At 35.4% G+C, this 15667-nt stretch overlaps 1 protein-coding gene across 25 annotated transcripts in view; it reads left to right on the top strand.

Moving 5' to 3' along the window:
• Nucleotides 1–5452: 5452 nt before the first annotated feature.
• Nucleotides 5453–15667, top strand: part of plekha6 (pleckstrin homology domain containing, family A member 6) — a 174877-nt gene continuing 164662 nt past the window's right edge. For all 25 annotated transcript variants that reach the window (XM_073916723.1, XM_073916713.1, XM_073916705.1 and 22 more), the window contains exon 1: nucleotides 5453–5649. The gene's annotated coding sequence lies outside the window, so the exon portion shown is untranslated. The remainder of the gene's footprint in view (nucleotides 5650–15667) is intronic.

Raw genomic sequence — 15667 nt, 5'->3', positions numbered from 1 at the left:
TTAACTGTTGGAAGTAGCCATAGTGCGCACTATTCAGAAGTATGCTAGTAAGAATTTCGTCAAAGCCATACTATATACCCTACTATATGTAGATGTAGAGCATGTCGCCAGAAGACACCTCAGTTTAATCGACACGATGACTTGGCTTCATAAATAACTTCAAGATTGCCTCAAGGTAAATTAATCCAAGAACTTTTCGATGTAACGTTATACATTTACATGTTGTGTTTTTCGTAAGTGTGCAGTTTTTTGCCAGTTCCTTCTATAACGTTATTGGTATCAACATTTATTTTTGATTACATGATTTTATTTATTAACAATAAACAGAATTTGATTTGATAATGAGTCAACATTCAAGGTCTGCTCTGCACATTTAAAGTTAGTTGATCTAGGCTAGCTACGTGTTTTTTCCAGAAACATTAGGCCCATGCTAAGCTAATGATTAATACGCAAACACTAAAATGCCAGTCAAACATGTTGTGGGTAGATAAGTGGTGTCGTTTTTCCGAAACGTGACAAAATTTATCCAGAAATGTTAAACTTCGTAACAAAACAGAATAGATGTCAGTCATTCAAAGCTCATTTTGGGCCTTAAATAAATTTTGACCAAACATGTAGTTACTGCATTTTGCCTTTGGAGGGCAGTGTGGTGCTAGTGCTGTATTATATGAGTATGTCATTCAGTCAAAGGTGAGTAATTGAAAACAACAAAAACAACACATGACCAATGCAAGAATCAGACAGCTATTATATGGAAAATAACCAAAAGAAGCGCTCAGTGGTTAGTACTGTCACTTCACAGCAAGAGAAGGTCGCTGGTTTGAGTCTCGGCTGGGTAAATTGGCAATTCTGTGTGGAGTTTGCATGTTCCACCTGTGTTCACATAGGTTACGTCCGGTGCTCCAGTATCCCCCACAGTCCAAAGACATGCACTATAGATGTGTGAATGAGTGTGTATGGATGTTTCCCAGTACTGGGTTGCAACTAGGCATCCGCTGCGTAAAACATATTCTGGATAAGTTGGCGGTTCATTCTACTGTGGTGACTCCTGATAAAAAGGGACTACGTTGATAGGAAAATGAATGATTAAGTTACCATAACCTTAACTTTACCATGGTTTTGCTACAATAGGTTAACAGAATTTGTAGTAAAACTGTGGTTAAATAAATGGTCCGTGAGCTTCTTTTAGCTCAAGCTTCAGAGAATCATTTTGGGAACACCAGATATTTATTTGACATTTTATGAAAAGTGTCCTGATATGTGTGTCTTATGTTGCACTATTATATATTTTTTTGTTGAAAATAATCATAGTTGTATGTGGCCCAAGCCAAGTCTGCATAAACACAGATCTGGCTTCTCCCTCTGGTCAATCAGTCTAACAGTATTTTTAAATGCCGATGGGATCCTTCATTCTCACAAAATTAATTCTCTTTTCATTTACTCATGCAAATCTTTGTTTATATATTTATTCATTTTTTAAAAAATATAAATTTCAGTAAAGTTATTGAAAAATGTGCAAATTTTTATATGATTTATGTAATAGAGTGTGTCAATAATAGCCTTTTTTCTGTCTTGTAGATATATTACTGAGAGGCTGACTTTGTTTTCCAAAGAAGCAACTCTAATTAGATTTGCATTGTAACACCTAAATAAAAGTAAAAAAGGTATTTTTTCATTAGTTTTTAAGTCACTATACCCCTCAAAATCATTTGGCATAAATTAGCTTATTTTGTACAACATTCTGTGCAGAAATAACAAAAACTGTTTGCAGATTCTGTGTGGCCCTGACCTTCTGGGACAGAATAAACTCGGACCACAATCTGCCCATGTGTTTCTACCTGGTTACTGTAGTGTATAGCATAACAGTTTAACACAAGATGGCGCTGTATACACTTGTTAAAAGGCCTAGTGATGAGGGTTGTTCTTTAAAGAACAAAATGTGAAAGAACAACTTTTGCGGGATGCGTTTGCAGCTGCTTTTATGGTTCATGATGCATATAAGTTACTCTTGTGGAAAAAGAGAGCGATTTGGGGCGTTTTGGCCTTTCATAAAGTGTTTATGTTTTTATTTTATTTTTTTAAACCACCCATAATACATTTTTAAGCATTTCTTTTATAGCTTTTTTTAGATAAATTAATTTGTTTAAAGTTTATTCAGTTACAGTGCATATTTATAAGGGTTGATTTCTGAAAATGGATAAAGTTTATCCCTTTTTATAATCTTATGGGTTTTATGAAGGGATTTGTTCATACACAATTTGCCTGATTATCAACATTTATTCTATTGAAAACTGTAAAAATGGTGGTTTTGATATATTGAGTGATAAAAAGAGATTTCCTGAAAATCTTTGACTATAATGTGTCAAAAAAAGAACAAATTCTGAATCTGACTTAATCCAATTTATTTAAAATAAATTATCAAAAAATCTAATTTGCACATTTAAACATGACATTTCAGAAAACATTTAATAAATTAAATAAATGTTTCAATTCTCAATGTAACAGTCAGCTGGAGATGTGTGATGATAACTATTCTTCACCTGTAGTGTCTCGTCTTAAATGTTACGTAAACTTTCAATCAGCAGAACTTGTTCTGGATTTAGACAAATATTTGCTTCATAATCACCTTTAAGCCTGTCTGGTTTGCAAAGAGGCAACGTGCAGTGTAATGACAGTAATTGTCTGTGTTTGTTTGCATGTGTGTACATGTGTAAGAGCTCATCTGATGTGTTTATGGGTGTGTGTATGTGTGTGTATCGTCTCTGAGATGTGTCTGATACAGTTGTGAGAGTGTGGAATGTGAGGTATTAGACTAGATTAAATCCAGATGGAGATTCAGCTGCTGAAATATGAGCATCATCACCTGCCACTGACTCTCAGACCACTGTACTTCAAAAGCATTTCACAGACAGACAGACAGACAGACAGACAGACAGACAGACAGACAGACAGACAGACAGACAGAAAGTTACAGAAAAATGAACACAGTTTTTAATTATAAAATTATTTCCTGAAGCAAACACATACTGTTTATTACATTACATTTTCATGTTATGCAGTTTCTTTGATGGATTCTTAAATAAATTGATTCAAAAGTGCATTAATATTACAAATTTACTTTCAAACATTATAAAAAAAATTAAAAATATACAGTAAACATAATTCTAAAATAGAAAATAGGAATTTCAAAAGATAACACATTATTCTGATGTTATGGAGTTAAAATTAATATTAATATTATTAATTTTATAATAAAATTATAAAAATTTCTTCCTTTTACATTACTTTTTTATTTCCAGACACCTTGGGCCTGTTCCAGTAAGGAGGTTAAGCTACGGTCAATTCTGTCGTATGCCGCTGAAGGTTTGGACGCGGCACGTCAAAACAAAAACAAAAAAATAAGCATGAGGCGTTTTTTTAAATATGGCGCTTTTACGCCTGACGTTTTGTGCGTTGGTGTTGGCGTCAAACGTCGACGAAACTCAAACAAAACATCTCAGTGTGCACGGGCCTTAAGGCTAAGGCGAAACGGCCCTGCTTTCTTGAGTATGACAAACCTGCCATTTTAAAATGCAAAACCCCAAATTTCTTTCTCCTTTCTCTTTTCTTAAACGGGGCCCAGGTCCAGTAGCAACAAAAGACTAACAGAACAATACAAACCACACAATATACATCAAAAAACACAGTGACTAATTACAGTAATTCTAGGATTTATCAACAACATTAAAATGCTATTTTGAGAATTCTACAGTCTACAACAGTTAATAGCTTGACTTCTAGTTGATCATTTGGTATCAGAAGTTGTTTATATAAAAAAGACAAATACCTCTAGATCACGCTTATTTTACCAAAATAACATTTGATCATGCCTTGATTTTAAATTATTTAATTAGGACAGCAAAGTCTAACTTTGCTTAGACAAAAGTCTTGTCATTTATCAGAAATATTGTACAGTATAGAATATGAAACCATGGTGCAGTGCAAAAAGAATTAATATTGTGTATGACTCCCATGAGCTTGGACGATCACATCCATACATCTCTGCAATGACTCATATTACTTATTGATAACGTCATCTGGAATGGCAAAGAAAGCATTCTTGCAGGACTCTCAGAGTTCATAAAGATTCTTTAAAATTATCATCAATGCCTCAATAATGTTCATGTCTGGTGACTGGGCTGGCCAATCCTGACCTTTTTTGCTTTCAGCAACTTTGCTAATATATGAGAAGGAGTGCTATTCTGCTGAAGAATTTGCCCTCTCCTGTGGTATGTAATGTAAATAGCAGCACAAATGTCTTGGCACCTCAGGCTGCTGATGCTGCCATCCACGTTGCAGCTCTCTCGCACTCCCCAATACTGAATGTAAGCCCAAACCATGATTTTTCCTTCACTAAACTTGACTGATTTCTGTGAGAATCTTGGGTCCATGCTGGTTCCAATATGTCTCCTGCAGTATTTGTGATGATTGGGATGCAGTTCAACAGATTATTCATTGTAAAAATATACCTTCTGCCACTTTTCCAAACAACCAACTAGAAGTCAAGTTATTATTTGTTGCTTTTACAACTGGGATCGACGACAAGACTTTTGTCAGGTGTCCATTTAAATTTGATCAATAACAATAATAATAATAATAATATTTTTAGTAATACTATTTTTTTATTAGCTACACATCAGTGAATACATTGAAATATGGATAATTATTTATGTGGATAGGTGATACAGGGTGGTGTGAATATGTAAAAATGATAAACATTTTGCCATTTTAAAAGAAAATTATTTAGGATTTTTTTTTTACTTTCACATCAAATGAGATGTACCACAAAGAAAATGTAATTTTAAAAACTAATGTATTGCTTCAAAATCTTTAAAAAATAACAAAAAAAAAATTAAGGAAATAAAAACATAGACAATATATTGCTTTTAATTTTATCATTATTATCATTTAATATTATATATACATAATAATAATAATAATAATAATATATCAACCAACAGTGTAGGGAATAAAAAAGAAAGAAATTCAACAAATTATCTATTGAGGTGTTTGTCCTTATATGTCCATTCAGAAGGGGTTAATCCACTGCTCTAAGCCAGGAAACACCTGTGCCATTGGTGGGCTTCTTGCTGGGGGTGGGCTATGAGAGATTACGCTCTGATTTCTCCCTCTTTCTTTAATTAAACAGAAATAAAGGAGCATCAGCTGCAACAGCACCACCCACTGCTTCACTTCGCACTGTACCATCAACATAATCATTCTCCATCCATCCATCCTCTATCCTCCATCTCCTTCCCCCACTCCATTCTCCAGCCAGCGATGATTGACAGCTGCGAGCGGGTCACGTGACTCCTAAATACCCAGGGATTTGCAGCGAGCATGCTCCATACTGTCCCTCCTCCCGCCTCCGTCACTCCCTCCTTTATCCATCCTTTCCTGAAAAGGGGATGCTGTTATTGTAGCATCTCGCCGTCACTGCCTGCACCAGCCGGTCCTGTTGTTGTTTGTTGTTGTGCTCTGTAGCATTGCATCCGAAAGGACAACTATCCATATTTCTCCCATATCTTATGTTTAGTATAAATAGTGTGTTTGGAGACATATCAAGAAGATACAAACACTGTCAAGCAAGGAGATTTCAGCAGATTTCTGGTAAGTGCTCATGCTTTTCTTTTTAGAGAACAATAATAACACTATATTAAATGATTGAAACACACACACACACACACATATATATATATATATATATATATATATATATATATATATATATATATATATATATATATATATATATATATATATATATACACACACACAAACACACACACACACACACAAATGCATTATTCAATAAATATTTATACTGTTTCATTCGTTTACGCAGCATCTCTCATTTTCGAGCACATTCACACACTTATGATTAATTCATATGAGAAGTTTTCAGAGTCAATATTTAATATGTACAGTACGTCCCGTCCAAGCTGCTGGACGTTTTGCTCTGGTTGGTCCCGCTCAGGCAGATGCATCATTTTTTTTGGGGTGTTGTCCGTTGTTCCAGATGCATGTGTGTCAGCAGATGGGCTTTGAGCTTGTGTTTTCCCCCCCTAGAGTGTCGCCACCTGTCTGTGTTTGAGTCTCTTTTGCCTCTGTATGTCTTTTTTGCACCTCAGTCAATGCTGGGTTTGTTCCTATGAAGCGGCGTCCAGAATGCAGAACATCCCAGCAAATCTGCAACAGACTGAGCTTTTGCCAGGGCAGAGCTTTTTGGATGAACCGCACACAGATTGAGAGGATAAACTCAAATGACTCCAGCAGGCATCCTGTTTAGCGCCTGCTTGTTGTGTAATCGATTTCTGCGGTGGCTTGAATGATTTTTTTATTCCAAACACTAAAGCATGCTGGCATTCCCGACCAATCAGATCTGCGTTTTCCTGGATTAAATGGCGTTTGTGGTGAAGCAAGTGTGTTTTTGTACAGGAAAATGAATGAATGCGGTGTTTTTCGCCCAAAAGAGCTGCATCTGTTCTGGAAGCACACTGGCTCTCTGTCTCTGGTGTGTGTGTTTGTGTTGCCACTAGCTCTGCTCTGTTTATCTGCCATGTGATTGGTTTGTGCAAAGGATATGGGCTTTTGTCTGTGATTCTCATTGGTCGGAGCATGTAGGATCTGTGTTGATGGCTGGTAATGCTGTGAAAAAAGGAGGAAAATGTGCATCAGGCTCTTGTATACATCTGCTTGACTTTGTGATGCAGTGCTGGTACCCTGAGCGAATACTGAGTAGTGATGGAATGCAGTACTTCTAGAACCTGTTACTGCACAGTTTGAGGTGCATTAAAGAGATAGTTCACCCAAAAATGAACATTTGTGGTTAATTTATTCACCACCATAGAAGTAAATAAAGTAATGAATTACTAATTACATCATTAAGTTTCTTCACATTATTTTTATAATTATTTTTGAAAATTAGGCGACAGAGTGGCGCAGTAGGTAGTGCTGTCGCCTCACAGCAAGAAGGTCACTGGTTCGAGCCTAGGCTGGGTCATTTGGCGTTTCTGTGAAGAGTTTGCATGTTCTCCCTGCGTTCGAGTGGGTTTCCTCCAGGTGCTTCGGTTTCCCCCACAGTCCAAAGACATGCGGTATAGGTGAATTGGGTAAGCTAAATTTTCCATAGTTTATGAGTGTGAATAAGTTTGTATGTATGTTTTCCAGAGACAGGTGTCCGCTGCGCAAAACATTTGCTGGATAAGTTGGCGGTTTTTTCCGCTGTGGCGACCCTGGATCAATAAAGGGACTAAGCCGAAAAGAAAGTAAATGAATGAATATTTTAAAAAATTAATTTAGTTACTCTGTAAGAAATGTAATAACTTGACCCAATATTATTTAAAATCTATCTATAAATTGCAGTACATACTCTTAATTTGTTATAACAAACATTGTAGCTTTTAGCTGTGTAAAAGAGCCCCTATTATGCATTAAAAAGGGTCATGTTGTGGTATTGGGGTTGTCCAACAATGGTCTGATATGCATGCAAGGTCAAAAACACTTTTGGTGTCTTATAATATGCATTTATTTTTACCTAATTATCCCAACTACTCCCATATGATTTGTTCTGGGATTCATTTGTTCCCAAACCCCTGCTTAGCGCGATGCTAATCTGCGCTGATTGGTCTGACTACCCAGTCTGTTGTGATTGTTCGACTGCATTCAGCGTGAGACAGAGAGAAATGCTCACCATGGCTTATCAACAGATTTGAAGTAATCAGAGTGCAGAGTGTATGTGTGAGCCCAATACAGGAGTGCAATAAAGTAATGCAGTTCAACACTAGCTTATTGCTCTATTTATAACCATGACACAAATTCAGTATTAACCCACACACTGGCTAAAGCGGAACTATTTTGAAACCTGACCACCGCACGTATGTAGAAATAGCTGACGGTGACCATAGCAATGACAAATGGCAGTGGATCGCGAGCTCACAAATGCATTTAAATCTGTAAACGTGTCACGTTTTCAACGTGGTTTTAGACGTGAAATGTGAATATAAAGAGCTAACCGTATAAGTGGTTAACAGCAACAAAACACAATTAAATACATAATTTGCAAGCTACTGAAAACAAGGAGGCAGTAACCATTTTAATCACACTTAAGTTACTTACACGTGTGAAATGGAGGAAGAAACTTATCCATGAACTGTGGACTGTAAAGCTTCTGTCAAGCTCTGACAAAGTCCCATGCATCAATAGTCTTTTCTGATCCTTCAATAAACGGCCAATTAATTCCCCATTGTAAACGTGTAGATTGCTGAAGCACTCGTCAGAAAAATGACTGGAACACAGCAGAAGGCTGGGGTTATAATGCTGTGGTATTTTTGCAAAAATAAACTTCAACTACTGACTCTTCACAGCCTTATCTTTGGGTAGGGTAAATGGAGCTTTGTATGGTTACAGTAGAACCACTGAAGACATATGGACAGTTATGACAATGTTATTGATTTTTTTTTCTGGTCTTTGAATGTCTCAGGACAATTGGAGGATGAGGGAGCTCTCTGATGTCATGTAAAATACCTAAATTTGTCTTTTGAAGATGACCGAATGTCTCTGGGAATTGAAGGATGAGTAATTTATAACAGAATTTTCATTTCATGTGAACTTGGTGGACCCATCATTTTCATTTTGCAAAAATGTTAGGTAGACACATATTCATTAGACTAAATAAAAAAGTGAGTCGTGTAAAACATCATAAATCAATTAATTTTTGCAGAGTTGCAGTAATTCTTAGTGGTCTTACCACAGAAAATACCACTGGCTCCATTGTTCTTGCATTTACATTTTCAGCACTGTAGCAAATCAAAGTCTTGGCAGTATAACAATAAAATATACAGTGTGCACTGCTACATACATTATATTTATTGTTTTAAATCAACTTGCAGTGTTTCTGCTGGCCTGAGTGCATTGATGGTGATCCAGTGTTTACGGGGGTGGTGTTTCCTTTCAGCACATGCTTTAGTGAATGTCATTAAGCATGGAAAAGTGCACAGCACTTATCTAGATAGGCTCCATCATTGTCCTTCAGAGTGGATTACTGTGAGGCAGACGGTGAAAGAGGCCTGGACGCAGTTCACCTTCATTAAGGGGTTTCCTTTCCCTAAAGGCCATATTAAGCCGAAAAGGTAGGGTTGTTTTAGTTAAATGAATCTAAAGCCAAAACCAAAAGCATATAGCTCAAATAATTTTAGTTACTTCACATAAAATGAACTTAAATGAACAAAAATAATTCTCTCTCTTACATTATAAACAAATATTAGTGCTGGGCAAAGATTAATTGCTATTTATTTACACTCAAATAAAAGATTGTTTTGACATGATGTCTTTGTGTGTATTATTTATATTTGCTATGATCCACACACATACAAAAATTCCAAATTATTTTGTTGGATGGATGTTTCAATTTATATATAATTTGTCATATGCATATATATTTTATATTCAATTATGTATATTTTTATCTCAAATATGTGTATTTATATATTCATAATAAATGTACACAGCACACACACATAAATACTGTATTGTCACAACAAACTTTTATTTTTTAGAGATTAACTTTAGTGATTACTTTTGCCCAGCACTAATCAATATTTAAATAAAAATAATTTTCTGACCATAAAAATGTATTGTTTTATTTAATAAGTTAATAAAATAAATACTACTTCATTAACTTAACTTATTAGTAGTTTAAGTATTCCTATAAGTGATTTTGAAACAGCCATAGCCATTGTTCTTAGGAATGAATGACATTGGTGTGGAGAAACAGACAGGAAGAGTGAGGGACATTTGAAGAAGTGGAATTGACAATAAAGAATGGATGAGGTGAGAGACTGAGAGCGACATGACAGATGGAGATTGTTTGGAGTCAGGTGCATTTTTTCCCCAGGGCTCCATGATGTTCGTTCAATGCACCTAGAACCTGTTTACTCTGGATTTTGACACCAACCCATTTAGATGATGATTCTTGCATAGAAATAGGTTCTTCTGCATATTTTATGAATGTGGGGGACATGAGAGAATGGCGGCTCGTAGAGGAGACAGATTGCCTCTGTCTTTGGTCCGTTTAGCACAGGGGAGCAGGTGGCCCGCCAAAAGATGTGCCAATCGCTGGATCTTAACCCTTTTAGCTCCTGCCGCTGTCTACTCCACACCCATAGGACATAACTGGCACTGTTCAAGGGTGTTAATCCCTATTTGGATCATGTGGTTGTTGTTTCACCTTCTATGGGTGGTTTGGCTTAAAGGGGACATATCATGAACGTCTGACTTTTTTTGTGTTTCAGTGCTTTAATTGAGTCTTACTGTAATTTTAGCTTAATATTAATTCCTGTAATGTTGTTTTTGGTAAGAGTTTCCCTGCAAGCATATGAAAAAAACGATTGTTGAAATTTCTATCCACTAGTGTGGAATGGGATCTATTATATATAATTAACAACCCATTGATCTGCATGTTTTCATCCACAGTGCCACTGCAGCAGTTCACCCTTTCTGATTATTTGCAGTACCAGCTAAAGTTTTACAATGTCTGTGCCAGTGAAAAACATTACAAATGTTTTGGTGTTGGATGTAAAATCTAACATAAAAGTCCCCGTAGACTCCTGATATCTAAGCCACAGGGAACAGTTTAATTTTAGTTTTTGAAGGTAATTTACGAAGAATGTTGGTAAAGTGTTTCATTTTTGGGCAAAAAGTAGTTTACGTAGGATGGCTGTTTAAACAATTCAACACTGTTAGTGAAGGACTAATCAATGAGAGCTTTGTGGTCTAGCTTCACATCCAAAACAAGTATGTCAATTTATATCTTGAGACTATGTGTTTATAGAGCATAGGGTAATTACTAGGGATGCTCCAATTTATTGGCCAGAAATCGGTATCGGCCAATAATCATATTTCATAACTCGATCGGTACTCCCTAATCTGGCCGATCAAGTTTACAAGCAGAGGACATATAAGAACTGAAATCTTTTTTGCATATCAGAACTGAAAGTTCTGTGTTTTCAACAATAGTGCAAGTTCATTAAAACCTGGCTGGAAATATATTAGGGAAATAAATAAATAAATAAATATATTGGTAAGACTTTATTTTGATGGTCCATTTGAGTATTAGTAGACTGTCTGCTTAATATCTGTTGATACTGCTCCTTTAACTGACATTTAACTGACTATAAGAAACTTAGCAAGTACATGTCAACTTACACTAACCCTAACCCCAACCCTAACTGTCTACTTATAATCTATTGAGATTTAATTGGGCCGTTAATGCAATGTAACTTAAATTCAACAATTGGACAACATAAAGTGTGACCATTTTTTTAAACTTGAATATTTAATAATATTTTTAATAATACATTTATTGCAGTTAACAGTAGTTTATGGACCCATTTTCCTTAAATAGAGATTTAATAGATTTATAGGTGTGCATTTTACCTTCTCATGCATCAGATATGCGCTCCAAACCTCATTAATACATGTTGAATTTCTCTTTCATCATTTGCAATGTTTTCAAATTGCTTTGTGATTTTTCTTAGCAATCTTACCATGTTTTATTCTGTAAAGCTGCTTCTGACTACTAAATTGTTACAAGAGACATGTTTGAGGAATATTATGTAACATCCTTCAATTATTTTTTGTAAGGAGAGATGTCCACTTAAGTGTCATACTTGTGAAAATGTGCTTTATGCATGATAAAGCTTAATGCATCAGAATCGGTACTCGGTATCGGCCGATCACTATGACAAGCAATTGATACTCGGTATCGGCTGCAAAAATCCGGATCAGAGCATCTCTAGCAAATACATTTATCTTAAAAAAACCCTCTAGATGTTGTAACGTCTTCCTCTCCATCATTGTCTAGCTTGGTATTAACTTGCAAGGCTTTAATCCACTGCTGATCATTTCTGACATCTTCACTTCATGAAATATGCTTGCTTTATTGTTTCCGGATTATCAGAATAGTGTAACATCCTTCCAAGTCTTTTTAAAAAGGCATTTTTTTGCTCACACCCAGTGAGGGGCTAATTTGAGAAGCTATAATAAATTATATGTAGGATATTTTGTGCTGAAACTGTACAGACACCTTTTGGAGACACCAGAGATTTGTTTGACATTTTATAAAAAAAGGGTGTATGTTACCCTTTAATTAGCCGACCAACCTTGACTAATTGGTCAGTCATGGTGAGCAGATGAAGGAGTATTGACGGACCTCCAGTGACAGTTCTGAGGTTCAGAGTGGCAGTGATAGCACAAGTGTCCTAATGTTCACTTGCTGTGACAAACTATTCAGACAGAATCATTGAACTGTTCAGCTGGAATAAATCCATTCAACTGAATCTTTCTGGAAAAGCAGATAAATATGCTTGTCAGTCTTTAACCGAGATCCTGGTAGAACTGGTCATCCTTTAATCCAACCTGATAGTCTGATGGTTCTAGTTCAAATTTACCTAATACACTTTTTTAACATTTTATTTTATGTTATTTTTGACTTGGTCCCTTTGTTAATCAGGGGTCGCCATAGCAGAATGAACCGCCTACTAATTCAGCTTATCTTTTACGCAGCAGATGCCCTTCCAGCCCCAACCCAACACGATACACTCTTGCATTCACACACATACACTACGGCCAATTTAGCTTTTGCAATTCACCTATACCACATGTCTTTGGCACCGGGACAAAACCCACACTAACACAGGGGGAACAAGCAAACTCCACACAAAAGCGCCAACTGACCCAACCGGGGCTAGAACCAGCGACCTTCTTGCTATGAGGTGATTGTGCTGCCCACTGCACCACTTTTGTTTTGTTTTATTTTATTGCACAGATCTTTGTTATACTGGATTCTGATTGGTCAGTAATGGCATTTATGGCATGACTTCTTAGATTGTAAACTGGTGAGAAGATTTTTAAATAATTCAATCTCAAATCAATATAACTTATTTTTTATTGTTATTATTCCTTATACATTATATATTTTATCGCTTATTATTATTTTTGTGGTGAAAAGCCATGCACTAGTTGATATGGCTGTACCATATATACATATATTTGGACTAAATATGCATATTGTTGCAAAATAAACCTTAAGGGCAATTCAATAACCTGTTTTTATATTGCAATAATAAGCTGAAAAAATAATCTGTACTTGTTTTATCCTAATAATAATTTATGTGTATGACTTATTTGTATGCCACTTCATTCTGTGTTGAATTGTGAATGAGTGAGCAGTCATTAATTGTAACAAAAACAGATGTGCAATGGAGCACATGACACATTTGTTTATGTGCTGTTGTCTTGTATTTATGACATCACAAAGGCTTTTATAAGGCTTTGCAATGAAGTGCATTGTGCTATTTGCCAACACCCACTCATTTGCAAACCCATGACTCAAATGAATTTGACAGCTTTTAAGTAACAGCCACATCTATTCCCTGTTTAAAAAATATGACCAATATTATTTCATAAAATCTGCTACAATTCAGCTGTTATGTAGCCCATATATATTAAATGTACAACTGCAACACCGATTAAGTTTTCTATTCAACACTAGCTATGTTTCCATCCTCATTTTGGACATGCACATAAATAATTGGTTGATGGAAACGGCAAGATGCGCATCAATTTTGAAAATGTGCCTAAATTGTATGTTACTGTTTACAATAAACTTTTTATTCAATAAGAAAAGATGCGCATAAACTACGATGCAAACACTTTACACAGAAAAATTGTAGTATGCGCATTAAAAAAGTAATGTGATTTTTTCCCCAAACTTTTGATATTTGGCGCAAACCAGGAAATGACAATTTTGTTCATTTTGTTCATTTTGACTGGAAACATCAAATCTTTTATGCAATATTTCAGTTTTGTGCATAAATTTAATAGCATCCATGGATGGAAACATAACTACTGTTAAAAATTTTTGTAAATTTATGTTTAACTATAAACGAGCTATATTGTACTATTATGCAGTATGTTACCGTATAAAAAAAAAAAAAAATATATATATATATATATATATATATATATATATATATATATATATATATATATATATATATATATATATATATATATATATATATATATATATATATATATATATAGGTAATGCTAATCTCTAATGCTAAGTCCCAGGTCTTTTTCTGGCACTCAGCGAGCAATCGACTGCATCCAAGTCCAGACAGTATTATCAGTCACAGAGGATATAGACCCATTAGGATTTGAATGGCATTACAAATCCTCCTTCTTCTGTAGATTGCTTGAGCATTTTGGGAATAAAGCAGACTCTGAGACGCTCACCTTCTTCTCCCTGAGGATTAATTAAAGCGCTTTACGGTCTCGATTCCTTCCTAGGTGATGACACATTGTAGTATTTACCCAAAATGTACTAGCAACTGTCACACCTACTTTTCTAATGTGTTCTAACATGTGTGTTTACATAATTATCTGGAAGTGTCTTATCCGTTTAGAAGTCTCTTGTGTTGTGATGGAAGTTTTTGTCCCATCTCACTTCCTCAACTTATGATTGCTGAGTTTCAGGCCTGCAGGAACATCAGATTCTTTCCCCCGTGAAGTGCGGTGACCCTAAAAAAACGTTAATGCAGACTTAATTGGACAGGCTGACATTTGCAAGTACAGCGATGTGTTTGGGGGGTCAGTTCACTAGAAAATCAGGTCAGCTTTGAAGATTCTTAACCACCTCTGAAGGCTTTTCTTAACCCCCGTAGAAATGTTTTTCAAAAGATGCGAGCAAAAGACCCATTTTAAGGACAACAGGAGGTTTATTTTCGAGAGGTTATACAAGGAGAAACTATGAAACATATCATTGTGCATGTTTAAATGCACACCAGTGTGCTGATAACTCACAAAAACCTCTTTATTGAAATAACCTGTTGAAATAACATTGGCAATGCATGTTTATTTCCATGTTGTTACATCAAAACTAAGTAATTTGTGTTTTAAGTGTTATTACTGATCAATCGGAATCAAGTATTACTGTTACAGTCACCAACGATCTAGCCATTGCGGATCGCTAGAGAACTAGACAGATTCTACATTTACGAACTACAAATTCATGGACTTTAAAAACAGCAAAGACACACCTCAGTGCTGAGTCTTGTTTTACTGTTACTGCACATTACAAACTCATTTTCCTTGCCGTGTTCGACCTTTGCTTTGTACCTCTGTCCATGTAGTTTGTTGGCTGGACTGATCTCTTTGCCTGTGACCCAACTACTCTTTTGCTTCACCCATATATACCCATTGCTCCTCTTATTGACCTTTGCCTGTCTGACCATCCTCTGTTGAATAAATACTGCATGTGGATCCTCAATTCCGTTGTCCACATCCAAATACTACATGACAATTACAAAGACCTGTGCTATAATATAATATAATATAATATAATATAATATAATATAATATAATATAATATAATATAATATAATATAATATAATATAATATAATATAATATAATATAATATAATATAATATATAATTAGACTTGTACACCTGTAACTATATGACTTTTTCTCAATAAACTCCTAATTTGCTTATTTTTAGCATTAGTAGTTATCATGGTAGCAGTTTAGGTATTGTGGATGTAGAATTAGTGTTAGTTAATGT

The sequence above is a fragment of the Danio rerio genome, chromosome 11 (assembly GCF_049306965.1).
Source record: "Danio rerio strain Tuebingen ecotype United States chromosome 11, GRCz12tu, whole genome shotgun sequence".
In the NCBI taxonomy this organism is placed as follows: Eukaryota; Metazoa; Chordata; class Actinopteri; order Cypriniformes; family Danionidae; genus Danio; species Danio rerio.
This window is presented reverse-complemented; position numbering and strand designations above follow the sequence as displayed.